This window comes from Adiantum capillus-veneris, chromosome 20, assembly GCF_014529385.1.
Source record: "Adiantum capillus-veneris isolate H3 chromosome 20, ASM1452938v2, whole genome shotgun sequence".
NCBI lineage: Eukaryota > Viridiplantae > Streptophyta > Polypodiopsida > Polypodiales > Pteridaceae > Adiantum > Adiantum capillus-veneris.
The window spans coordinates 8,426,214-8,440,006 of NC_140950.1; positions in this window are offsets into that span (position 1 = coordinate 8,426,214).

Below are 13,793 nucleotides of genomic sequence, written 5' to 3' on the forward strand. Positions count from 1 at the left end.
TTCCATGGTGCGCATGCCCCATCAACTACCTTATTTTTTCTGCTAACTTCCCTACTTGATGCCTCTTTTAGCAATCACCCTCATTGTGGCTGAGTCTACCTTTCATCTATATAGCCATGAAAATAACTTAGTATGCAGAGCTTTGCATTGATGTATGTTGGCATGTATATTAGTACCTACCTTCTACACCCACTATTTGGTCAAGACTACATTAGTGGGGATGTCATGTTATTTTAGTCAATACTACGCACAATGGACCTGATGGTTATATTGACTTGTGGATACTACCATGCATCGATGTATGTTGTAATGTATATTAGTACCTACTTCTGCACCCACTATTTGGCCAAGGCTACATTAGTGGGGATGTCATGGTATTTTAGTCAATACTACACACAATACACCTAATGGTTATATTATTGACTTGTGGATGACTACCATGGATCCACACCTTACACTTCCCTTTAAAGGTGAACTCCAACATATCCTAGATTTCTAGTCGTATAAGGGACATACAGTATTATGTGTTTGGATGTGGTGTGTTTATTTGCTCATAGTTGTTGTGGACTATGCGTTGTCATACCTGTTTTCTATACTAGGTTTGCTTTGCTTGCTTCTTTGATTCTTTGCTTGCATGTGGTTTTGTTTGTCTACTTGGAGTTGTCATGGGTAGCTAGAACCCAATTAATGTCTTGAGTATGAAAAGTGTGCCATGTGAGGCCATGTTTGCTCTAGAGTTGCCTTGTTTATTCTAGCCTATTGGGCAGTAGGTGAGATGGCTTGTATCTGCTTAGGGCTTCGTACTCACTTCTAGGTAAGTGGTTTGTGTCTATTTCTAGCCCAATGTTCTTTGTCCTTGTCTTGGAGTATGCAAAGTGGTTTGTGGCTACCAAGGCAGCATCCTTGGCAAGGGCTTTGCTATCCATTGAGGACTACTCAGAGTGGTCCATGTCTACTTGAACGCTTATGTCCATTTGAATTCATTTGTTCACAAGGCCATGCAGTAGTCCGTTGTTGCCTCCCACCCACCGGTCCTTATTTGTCTAGAGCCGTTGAAGAGTAATCAGGGTGGTCAGTGTCTACCCATCCACATACGTCTGTCTTTCTTGATTTATTCAATGGTGTCCTCAAGGCCGCACACATGGTGGTCCTTTATTCAATGTGAATCATGGAGGATGGCATGGCACTTCCCTTTACTCATGTGCAAGCTCTCATTCACCGTATCACTCCAGGGGGGATTTGTTACCATATACATGTGGTACTGATGTGTGTGAACACACTTAGGACCATCGGGGCATTTTTTCCCTCACTAGGAGGTTTTTCCCCCCGTGCATTGTATATACACCCATCATTCTAGGGATATCCATCTTTCCATTGCACACTAAGTAATACACTCTCTGTTGTGTGCCTTGAGCTTCCTTCATCTTCTTCAAGCTGTGTGTGTTTTCCTGCAACCCTAATTCCAACATGCAGTGAGGTGTCTATTGGCTGTTTCAATCTGCCTTACTTTATCTTCCTTGGCATACACTACAACCTTCATTTTTTCAAAAATATGATGAGCAAATTGAGCTTATTCTTTGATGTCTTGTAGGGTGAGCGAGTGAGATGTAGGCGGTTGTGAGATATCTACTGCTTTTGGTTGCTATTTCTCTAGTGTACTTTGTTGCGTCTTCTCACTTTTCGGCTCTCCTTGCTCTTCAATAGCAGATGTGTCTTCCATAGGTGCTTTTCTCTCATCTGTCTAAGTGCCCTCTTGAGATGTAGGGCCCGATCCTTCTTCTGCTCCTTCAGCTCATCCATGTGGGCATCCTCATCAACTTTTGGTGCATTGGTGCTTACGATTGATGGCACTTGCTCTTCTTTTAACTCGGTGGCTTCCACTTGGATAGCCTCTTCAGCTTGAACCTCTTCCATGAGAGGTGGAATAGTCTTGGGAACAGTGGACTGGTGATGGTAGTACATCCTTTCGTTGTGTTGTAAGCAAGTCAGAGGTTTTGACTTCCGCTTGAGCTGTAGCCATCTCTTCTTCTTGATAAATCTTCTTGAGCTCTACAAGGGGATCTTTGCCGTAAAGTGCGTTCTTGGTTCGAATCTTAGTACGAGGGTTAGGCTGACATAATTCCCCAAAATCCCCTTGTTGACCTCGTTCCCTCTCAAACGCTTCTTTTTTGCTCTCTAGCTTGGTTGCTCTCTGTGATGTACTTCAATATTGAGTGGTGTCAGCTGGCAAGCTCTCTTTAAGGGTCTTTCTTCCACTTTCTCTTTGCCTTTTTTCCTTTTTCTTTGTTCTTCCTCCAACTCTGGATTGGCTTCGCTTTATTTAGACTATTTATCTGTTGGGTCCTCCATAGGCCCTTCATCACTCTTTTCCTCGCTGTCTAATGGATGGGTTTGTGGTTGTTTTCTTTTTTACTCTCAAAGTAGTGGAGGTGGCTCTTCTTAATCTTCTTCCTCCTCCTCTTGCTCTTCATTTTTCAAGCCTGCTGCTAGCCATAAATTATGTTATGGAGCTGATGGCAAATTGTCCGCCATCCTCACCGCATGATAAGCAATTACGGTGAGGACTTCTGGAGCTCCAATATATTTAATCCCTTTGGTCTTCTTTGTGCCTTTGAGTGCATTTACCACATAGGATGTGTGGTGGATGGGCATTGGCAGCCTGATCTTCAATGCGGTTGTAAGGGTGGATGCCACGACATGATTCGGGCATGTATAGCGGGGTGACCTCTTCGTGGAGAAGTGGAAGTGTTGGTGAAATAGCCTGGTAGGCTCCTCCGTCGGTTGTGGATCATGTCTTGGAAATATGGCAACAACAATATTCCTTGTGAATACGCCCGTCCTCTTCTTCTCCTTCGAACTCATCGGCTTGCCTTCCGTGGGTAGCTTTAGTGCTTCTGCTACTATCTTCTTAGAGATATTCACCTCGGTGGGTTGTCCAACTACATCTAAAATTTGGGATGTTCCATCCTCCTTGATCGAGTTGAGTAACTCATATGCTCTTTGTAAATCAACTCCACACCACTACATCTGGTAAAATTCCTAGAGTCCAAGCTTTCTATGTGCTGCCTGTAGCTCTTGTGCTTGAGCCACATTTTGGATTTCTCTAGGGAGCATTTGGAGCTCCACTGCTTGGTTGTCTGTAGTCCGGAATCTTCCTTTGAAAATTGCAACATGATTCTTTTCTAACAATTCCCCAGCTGAAACTCTGAAAGATCTTTCTTCTTTGGGGTGGAGGGTTGGTACTGCATTGGTTCTGGGGCAATCACACCATATATAGGCATTAGGTACATTTCAGAGTGGAAAACTGTCTTTTAAGTTGTAATTGAGACTTTTCAAACCAAATCTAAATAATTACTACACTGACCCATAAAAATAAAGTATGAACATCAGAAAGTGGTTTTGGAAAAAAATTACATCCAAGATACTAAGTGCGCTTATTATCTATGGTTGCATTTTGGCATCATAAATGCTTTTGGTAGTGCACATGGGTTATAGGCAATAAAAATAGATAGGATTTGAAGGTTGGACGGATTTGGATGCATGAATGCCAAGTTGGCATCACTTTTTGGCTTGATCACTTTGGATGCATGAATGCCAAGTTGGGATCACTTTTCGGCTTGATCTAAAAATGACTAAGTCATGGTGCAAAACCTTTTTGGTGTCCAAATTGAACCAAATTTGGTGTGTAGGCTTGTAACAACATGATATAACTGATTGTAACAAAAGTTTTTCATTTTGGGGTCACTTAGTCATAGGAGATATTAAGCGTGCTTATTATCTATAGTGCCAGTTTTTAACTCTTTTTCACTTTTTGGGCTTGGGCAAGTAATAGGAGGTGTTCCCAAGCTCTGAATGTGATTTTGCATATTTTGGACTTGAAAGTGGTTCCTTAGGCCAATTCTTGGGATTTGGAAGCCTTAGTGCATTTTTTGGTGTTGTGAACAAGTGATGAGTGGTTTTTGGCTTGTAAGGGGGTCCAGGCATCATGAGAAAAAGTGACAATGGGTCAATTTAGGATCAAGAGATAATAAGCACGCTCATTATCTAGGATTGCAAATTTTTAGTTTTTCCCTCTTGCAGTGTCATTCACTTGTCCTATAAGTCTAATGTGTAACTTTTAGCCCTAATTGGGATTGATTTTGGTATCTTGGAGTCTTTTCAATCCTTGGTCCTCTGACTTTGGTGGCTTGAGAAGTGGCCTTGTCAAGTTTGGTCCGGTTTGGAGCTGTTTTGAGGCCTTAGCTAAAAATGACACTTTGTGGCAATCCGAGCCAATTTCTTATATCTAGGGCATGAATTGAGCTTTCCTTTCCATTCCACTTAGGTACATTGGTTATAATACCCATGGGGAATCTTTCTGTGAAGTCAGAATGCAGTTTCGACTCCGGGATAAATTTTAGCTTATTATTTATAGACCCCCCTTGCCCTAAGTCAAATGGTCATATGACCCATTGGGAACGTCCTATCAGTGGTCACTATGCCCCCCTTCAGGTTTGGTATGATTTTGGTCCATAGATCTAGAAATTATGGTTAGTTTATCCTTCAATCTTTCTCAGGAGGGTTCTGCTAACCTAGGGTTTTTCTGAGCTACCCCAACCCGAAAGCATACACAAACAGACTCATTAGTAAGTTAGAAATGTACCCCTCATGTCTCATGAGAGCTTGTGTAGCATAGAGTCGGTAGGAATGTGCGAAAGCACGCAGACAACTAGCTTTGAGAGCTCTCTCTAGGAAGGTCAAAGTAGAAATAAGACTAGTTTTGGCCTACTTGGGCAATGCATAACTGGGCTTCCTAACTCATTTTCTCTCAAACTCCCCAATTAGTCCGTAGTACACTTTCCTTTCAAAAAATTTGTCATTTGGATTCCGAGTGTGCCTTCTTCGAGAAATTCACCAAATTAGGCATTGTCGGCCCAATTTAGGCTTTTTGTCATCAATGTTGAAATCGAACAAGACTTTGACATGCTCATCCATCTTCTCTTCTTGATCATCAGGGTATCTTTTATTTTTCCATTTGAGTTTGTTTACTATTTATTTTCTATTTTTGAACCCTTTTTTTGTTTTTGTTTTTTTTAAAAACTAGAGTGACCCAAAAAATATAAAACCAATTCAAAAATTACCTAAACACACGTAAACAATAGACTTGACCATATTTTTGTGGATTTTTCCATTTTGATCACTTTTTTGGCCAAAAAACACGCAAAAAGAGTAAAAATGCAATGTTTTTGACCTTTTTGATGATATTTACACTATTTACACACACACACACACACACACACACACACACACACACACACACACACACACACACGCCTAGGGCTTATCATATTACATATTCCCCATTCTCTTTAGTTACAAGGGCATTTCACTTTTGAGTTACAAAAACCCACACATTGATATATAAGCACTTCAAAACACTGCCCTTTTTCTAATCTGTTTCAGATATCCATATTTGCATTGGGAATGTCTCCCCCCTCCTTGCCTAAGTCCTCCGATACAACATAATATCAATTTGTGCAGTGAATGGGTAGTGCAATCGTGCCGATGCATAGCCGAGGTTGGCTCTACCATGTTACTGAGGTCAATGCAATTTGAAACACTATGAAATGAATGGATACTGCAATCGTGTCTATGCATAGCTAATGTTGGCTTTACCATGCTATTGAGGTCAATGAAATTTGAAACACTATATTGTGCAAGAGGTAAGTCTTGAGCAGTGAGCTCAAGGGTTGTTGATGATGAAGCATCCTGTTGGTTGACTCTCTTAAAGAGTAGATCTGAAGTATTTTCGCTCGTTTCTTGATAGTGACGTGTGTACAAATTGCATCAATGGTTCTGGATCATGTGGTACTATAGTTGGTGGTTTTGTTGGTAATGGTTGAAGCTTTGGTACCCACACTTCGCTTGGTTTTGCCTTGGTTTGACATTTGTACACCATCCGTGGTTTGGGCTTGGATTCACGCTACTGCTTGGGCCTCCACATCCATTGATCTAGATGTGACTTTGGTGTCCGTTGTTGCGGTTGATAGGGAGGTGTAAGTGGTGACTTCTTCTTAGTGTTTAATAGCTATTTAGGCACCCAAATTTGCTTAGAATTGTTGGTGAGCTAGGTTTTGGGTACCCAAAATTGCATGGTCCTTGCATGCTGGTATTATGAGGATGGATTCGGTGTCGAGTAGTGGGAATGGGGTATGAGTTGATCATGTTGTGTGGTATCTTTGGAGTTTTGAGAGCGGCCTTCCACTCTTCACGGCTATTGTTAGTGCATGTTGTGTCAAGGTACTTACCTTTTTTATTGTAACTAAGGCCTTAGTTTTAAGCCTTAGGGGCATGTTTACACAAGTGCCTAATGCCTAGGTAGTTTTAAATACCCGAGTTATCTCATGGCATGCAACATCTTTTTGTGTAACCAACAGGTAGTTTGCAGTTGGGCTTCTTGCAGTAGTACTACTACTTTTGGGTTTGTAATCTGATGATGATGATGAATACACAATAAAGTAGTACCTTCTTTGTCTCAATCATGGTGTCTATTGTTCATATGCTTTGCAGTTCTATGACTTAATGTGCAGTCTACTATCATCTCTTTCCCCTGCACTACTGTATGTCTCTTACTGAATCTCTGTTAGGGCTGTGAGCCCCTCCAACAATTGTTTCAAATTCAACATGAACCATATGGCATTCAAGAAGACAACAAGGTATTGACATGTTGGCTGGCATAGACCACCTAAGCAAATTCTCAAATTTGAGTAACCCCGCAGAAAGAGTCTGACGAATATGCAGCAATTGTTTCAAGTTCAACATGAACCATATGGCATTCAAGAAGACAACAAGGTATTGACATGTTGGTTGGCATAGACCACCTAAGCAAATTCTCAAATTTGAGTAACCCTGCAGAAAGAGTCTGATGAATATGCAGCAATTGTTTCAAGTTCAACATGAACCATATGGCATTCAAGAAGACAACAGGGTATTGACATGTTGGTTGACATAGACCACCTGAGCAAGTTCTCAAATTTGGGTAACCCCACAGAAAGAGTCTGACGAATATGCAGCAAAGTTCTTGGAGGAGTTATTCCCAAAGCTTCCAGGAGAAATTAAAATTGCAATTGTTGACAAGGTAGTTACGTCATTTTTACCTTTTGGTGCCTACAATTTGCCTTCATGCTACAACGTGTATGAAAGGAACGTGTTGGTATAGTAAAGACAGCAGAGAAGAAGCAGTGCATGAGTGAGTCAGAGCAAGGGCTCAATGTACCACAACACTCATATGGCACAAGGTTTAGATTAAGGAGAGAATTTTCTGTAAGGGGAAGACAAGAAGAAGAGGTATGGTAGTGATGAACAAGAATAATTTATAAGGGGGGTTACTATAGGAGTAGAAATTGTTGGGGTGGGGAGTCAAGACTGAACTACAAGAACCTAAACACAGGCTGTAGAAGACCCCACGTGCAAACCAAGGAGTCCAACAAACAACTCCTCCCACATCAGACCCACTGTTGGGAAAGTTGGTTAATATATTGCTAGCTCAGACCATCTTCAGGGCAAGAAGACATTTGCAATTTGTATCATCAGGGACACCTATCTTACCTTTCAATCCACTCCCAGTAAGAGCACTCAGAGCACTTCTGATACTTGCAATGGCTACACCAAACCCCAAAGTGGGTGCAACAAAGTTCAGCAAGAAAAGTTCCCAAGATGCTGACAACCACATTGGTCAATTTCAAATAAGGTGGTCTGCAAGTGGATATGAGGCATTACATCCGGATGTAGTGAAGAAGGAGCATTTTGTAGCAACACTGTAGGGTAAAGCCATGGATTGGTTCTTGCAGTATGGCATGGCAACCTTTGTTGAGTATAAGATTTGAAGCATAGACTTTTATTAAGGTTCAAGGAGGATAGAATACCTGAAGACACTTTGAAGAAATTGAAGAAGAAAGTCTTGTTGGTTGAATATTATGCACAAAAATTTAGAAATTTGAACAATAGATTGGAGGCAGCACAACAACCTCCTATGGAGCAATTATGAGACTACTTTTGTAAGGGACTCAAAAAGGAATTCAGAAGTGCAGTAGTAGCAGGGAGTCCCCCATTAGAAAATGCACAGAATTTTATTGATTTGGTTGAAGCACCTGCAAAGAGCTAAAGAAGTTATAAAGGTAAGGCACCAGTAAAGGAAAAGAAGCAAAAGCAGAATGAGCATTCATACTCAAAATCAGATGATTCAGAATGAGAAGATGAAGATTTAGATCAAGATACTGAAGAGGAAACTGATACTGATGATGAAGAGTGGTTAGAAAAGAAGAAGCAAAAGAAGGAAAAGAAGCAGGGAAAGAAAGTAGTAACTGCAGATGCAATCAAAAAAGTTATTCAAGATAAACTCCATACAATTGGAATTGAGCCAGTTTGGAATGTCAAGAAAACCATATTGTCAGGTTTGTCAAAGATTTGGTCATGAGCATGAAAATTGTTATTATAATCCAGATTTCATGGGAAGAAAACCTAAGTATATTACTCAAAAAGTGAGGGAGGCAGGTGCAAATGTGGTAGCTCCTCAAGGTGTTAACAGGAGATATCAGGGACCTACACCTCAAAGAAGGTTCTAGAATCCAAATAATTGGGGATACCAAAATAAAGGTCAGAATAATATGCAGCAGTTGCAATGCAATTATGTAGACATGTAGTAGTGTTAGTGTGTATACGCGCTTCACCAGGGGCACTTTTCTCCCACTGGGTTTTTCCCCCTGCACATCTGGTGTGAAAGGACACCTTATCTCTTAGGGTTTCATATAAGCTTTGTAGCTCTGAGTTTGAATACATTATTATTCCAATACAAAGAGATAGACTACAGAGATCTCGTACACAAGCTCTGTGTCTTCTCCTTCTCCATCTTCTTCCTACTCTGAGTTGCTATCTTCCTTCTGTTTCCTGTTTCATCATCTTCAACAATTGGTATCAGAGCGAGGTGATTTCTAGAGCCTCTACTTGCGTTTTCGCGTCCGCGCGCGCAATCGCAGTTTTCAGGCAGTTTTCGGAAAATTTGTTCGTGGGAGCATCCTCGACGTTCCGGGAGTATTCTGAGCAAGTGACTTGGGGGTTTACCCCCCTTTCGAAGCCGTTCGAGCCCTCAAAATTTTGTTCTGAGCAGCGTAGCAGAAGTTACTTTTCGGAGGCGTTTAGATCAAGAGGGTGTGCTTTTTGACAGATTTTCTTCAGGTAAACAGTTCTTTTGGGAAGCAGCTTGTCTTAGCTTTGTGCTGAGATTTTGTGTAGATTTTTGCTTGGATTGGAGAGGAGATTTGTGAATCTCTTGGAGGTTCTTTTGCTCTCTTGTGTGCATCTACAGTATGGCTCAATCTACGGAGAAAGGTTTATGGAAGTCAACCAAGTGGTTTTGTTGTAAAAGGTCAAGAGCAAAAGGTATGTAGATTGCGTAAAGCTTTGTATGGTCTCAAACAGGCTCCAAAAGCATGGTATGAGAAAATACATACTTATTTGATTGGCCAGGGATTTCAGAATAGTCCAACAGAAAGTACTTTGTATGTCAAAAAGAGAGATGGAGTTCTCATTATGCTAACACTTTATGTGGATGATATGCTTCTTACAGGCAATACTGCAGATGAAATTGAAGCGTTTAAAGATGCTTTGAGAAAAACCTTTGAGATGTCTGATCTTGGTTTGCTACATTATTACTTGGGTATTCAGTTTGTGCAATCAGAAGATGGCATATACATGTTGCAGGCAAAATATTTGCATAAAATTTTGGACAAGTTTGGTATGCAAAATTGTAAGCCAATCTCTACACCCGTAGAAACTGGATCAAAGTTGAGCATGCATGATGCTGGAGAAACTTTTGATGTACATACTTATGCAGCAGCGGTTGGTTGCTTGATATATTTGGCGGGCAACACTCGTCCAGACATTCAATTTGGGGTTTCACAAGCAAGCAGATTTATGCACAGCCCAGGTATGCATCATTGGCAGGCTGTGAAGCGCATACTTCGTTACCTTTCAGGTACCCCTAATCTTGCCATGTTCTTTCCAAGGGGGGATATGTATGGAAAGCACAGTTCTATGCAGCTTCTTGGTTACAACGATTCAGATTGGGCTGGTGATTTTGACACACGACATTCCACAAGTGGCAATTGTTTTTTCTTGGGAAATGCATGTATATCTTGGCTAAGCAAGAAGCAATCCACAGTGGCTACATCAACTTGTGAAGCTGAGTACAGGGCAGCTTTCACGGCAGCAGTTGATTGTGTATGGATACGCAGGTTATTGGCAGATCTTTGTGAGTGTCAACAGGCACCCACTACCATTTTCACTGACAGTCAGAGTGCTATGGCAGTTGCAAGGAATCCAGTATTTCATGCAAGAACAAAGCACATAGAGGTTCACTACCACTATGTCAGGGAAAGGCTACATGCAGGGGAGATCACACTAACTTACTGTCCTACACAGGATAACATTGCAGATCTATTTACGAATGCGTTATCACGAGAAAAGTTTGAAGCTTTCCGAAAAGCTTTGGGCTTACTCTCATACACATGATGATCTGCTACCTTGTACGGATTCACACTATCACTACAGGGGGGATTTGTAGACATGTAGTAGTGTTAGTGTGTATACGCGCTTCACCAGGGGCACTTTTCTCCCACTGGGTTTTTCCCCCTGGACATCTGGTGTGAAAGGACACCTTATCTCTTAGGGTTTCATATAAGCTTTGTAGCTCTGAGTTTGAATACATTATTATTCCAATACAGAGAGATAGACTATAGAGATCTCGTACACAAGCTCTGTGTCTTCTCCTTCTCCATCTTCTTCCTACTCTGAGTTGCTGTCTTCCTTCTGTTTCCTGTTTCATCATCTTCAACAAATTACTGTGGAGTAGTGGGACATAGACAATGGCCTGATTGTGAAATGTGGTGTAGACACAAAAATGATAGAGACATCCCTATCATCAGGTACAACAATAATAATAGGCCTCAAGAATAGAATCAACAACCTCCACCCCAGCAGCAACAAAGACCTCCAGGTCATGCTAATTTAGTGATGTTGGAGGGATAGATTGAAGAAGAATGGAATGAAGAGGAATGGATTCAAGAGAGAGTAAGTTTCATCAGGAGGAACATAAACCTGACCAAAAAGTACATGAGTGTCATACTACTTAGAGAATGGGTAAGCATTACAACTGTGACTGTGCAACATGTATCCAAATTGAGGATATTCCTGGGAGTAGTGGATGCACTGAAGTCATGGTTGTAACAAGGTCAAAATCAAAGCTAGGAAAGGAAATTGTGAAAGAAAAAGAAGATCATGGTACTTTGAATTGGAAGGAGCAAAAAGAAGTTAGAATAGAAGCACTGAAGGAAGTGCGAGAGTCCCAAGGAGGGAATATACCACCTAAAGAATGGAAGTTTGCTGCAGGATCCTTGGCTGCCCAAGGGAAAAGAGCACCAGAGAAAAGCAAGACTGTACTAAAAGAGCACGATAGTGGTGATGAATTTTATGCTATTGAAGCTTTGTTGTTAGCTCCAATAGCAATTATTGTAAAGCAAATGTTGAGGTTGGTACCTGCATTTTCACAGCAATTATTGAAAAGATTGACTAATGAAGTGGAAGGAGCAAATCAGGCAATAGGTAGGGAAACTGTAGAAAATGTTTGTGGAGAAACATGTGAAGTCTTACAAATGGATGTTGATTACAAGGTACCAATAGTGAGGGTATCTACTAGAAAGGTGTTTGTTTCAGGAGTATTCTTGGATGGCAGATCAAGAGTTAATATTCTCTTGGAGTAAGCTTGCAAACGTCTGAATCTCTTGAAATGGGATCCAACACCTTTTCAAATGAAGATGGCAGACCAAAGGCGTGTTCAGCCTTTGGGGATTTTGAGAAATTTGTAGATCTCAGTTGGGGGACTGCAGTTTGTAGCTAACTTTGTAGTTCTCAGGTTGGAGGAGTCAATGATGTTGGGAAGGCCTTGGTTAAGAGCAACAAGAGTAAAGCACTATGCGGAGCAGACTCTATAGCGATCAACAGAGGAAAGAAGAAAATTAGAATGCAAATGGATGCAAAAAAGGTAATACCACCTGGTTTCAGGGCACTGCATGTAGAAGGATTGAATATGGTAGAAGAAATTGGAGAGGATGTAGAGGAAGAATTTCTTAGAACCAATTCATCAGTTGTACCTATCTTTAAACTTGATGTGCAAAAGATAGCAACCAAGTATGTGTTACATCCAGAAGATAATGGGATACATTCAATAACTCAGAAACCATGATTGCTCAGGAGAGCAAGCAATCAACTAACAAGATGGGTAATGAGTTGCTGAAGAATTTACAGATTGAAAATAAAGAAGAGGTGGAAGCCATTGAGGTGAAGCAAGTAGAGAGCACCTTTGAACATCAGATGGAAAGAACTGCTAGGGTGACTCAGGATGAACTACAGGAATTGAACCTGAACATTTAAGAGGAACCATAGATAGTGAAGGTATCAGCAGCTATGGATGAGGAATTTAAACTGAAACTGAAGGAATTGTTGTTAGAATTCACATATGTTTTTGCATGGAAATACACAAATATGAAAGGAGTAGATGCTAGCTTTTGTCAACACAAAATTTATTTGAAAGCAGATGCAATTCCAGTTGTACAACAAATGTATAGGATGAATCTTGATTATGCCAAACGGGTTAAATAAGAGATTGAAAAATTGTTGGCTGTAGGTTTCATTTATCCTTTGGATGAAGTTACTTGGTTGTCACCAATTGTTGTAGTGCCAAAGAAGAATGGAAAGATCAGGTGTGTGTGGACTATAGGAAACTGAATTCTGCTACAGTAACTGATCCATTTCCTTTACCTTTTTGTGATACACTACTGGATGCAATAGCTCGACATGAGATTATAGTTTTTTGGATGGTTTTAGTGGTTACAACCAAATTTCAATGGCACTTGAAGAGACATGGAAAAAATAGCTTTTGTGACTGAATGGGGAGTTTATGCTAGCAATGTGATGACATTTGGCTTGAAAAATGCTCCACCAACATTTTAGAAAGGAGTACAACGTGTGTTTGCTGATTTATTACAACATTTGTGAGGGTTTTCTTGGATGATTTTAGTGTTTTTGGAAAGAAGCATGAGCCTCTTGAACACTTTAGGTTGTGTTTTCAGAAATGCAGGGAATTCAGATTGTCATTAAACCCAACCGAATGTGCATTTTTTGTTTAAAGAGGAGTTCTTTTAGGGCATGTGATTTCTGAAGAAGGGGTGTCTATTGATCCTAGAAAGGTGGAGGCTATTAGTAAGACACCAAAACCAAGAACAATTAAACAGTTAGGTAGATTTCTGGGCCAAGTGAAGTGGCATAACAGATTCTTGAGGTGTTTGGCTTATGTATGCACACCATTAACAAAGCTTACAAAGAAGGATGTTATATTTGAATGGAGAGAAGAGTAGAGCAAGGCATTCAGAAATTTGAGAAGAAGATGCTGATTGTAGCACCAATTTTATTGTTTCTGATTGGAAGTAGCCATTTCACATCTTTGTGGATGCATCCCATGTATCAGTGGGTGCAACATTAATGCAAGAAAGAAGCATAGGTTGGTTCAGACCTATTTATTATGAAAGCAGGGTATTGACATCCGCAGAGAAGAACTACACAATTACTGAGAGGGAGTGTTTGGGAATGATTTATGCACTATAGAATTTCATACATTACCTCTTGGAAAATAGGGTAATTTATCTTGTGGATCACCAGGCATTGATCTACTTGGTGAATAAACCCCACCTTTTAGGGAGGTT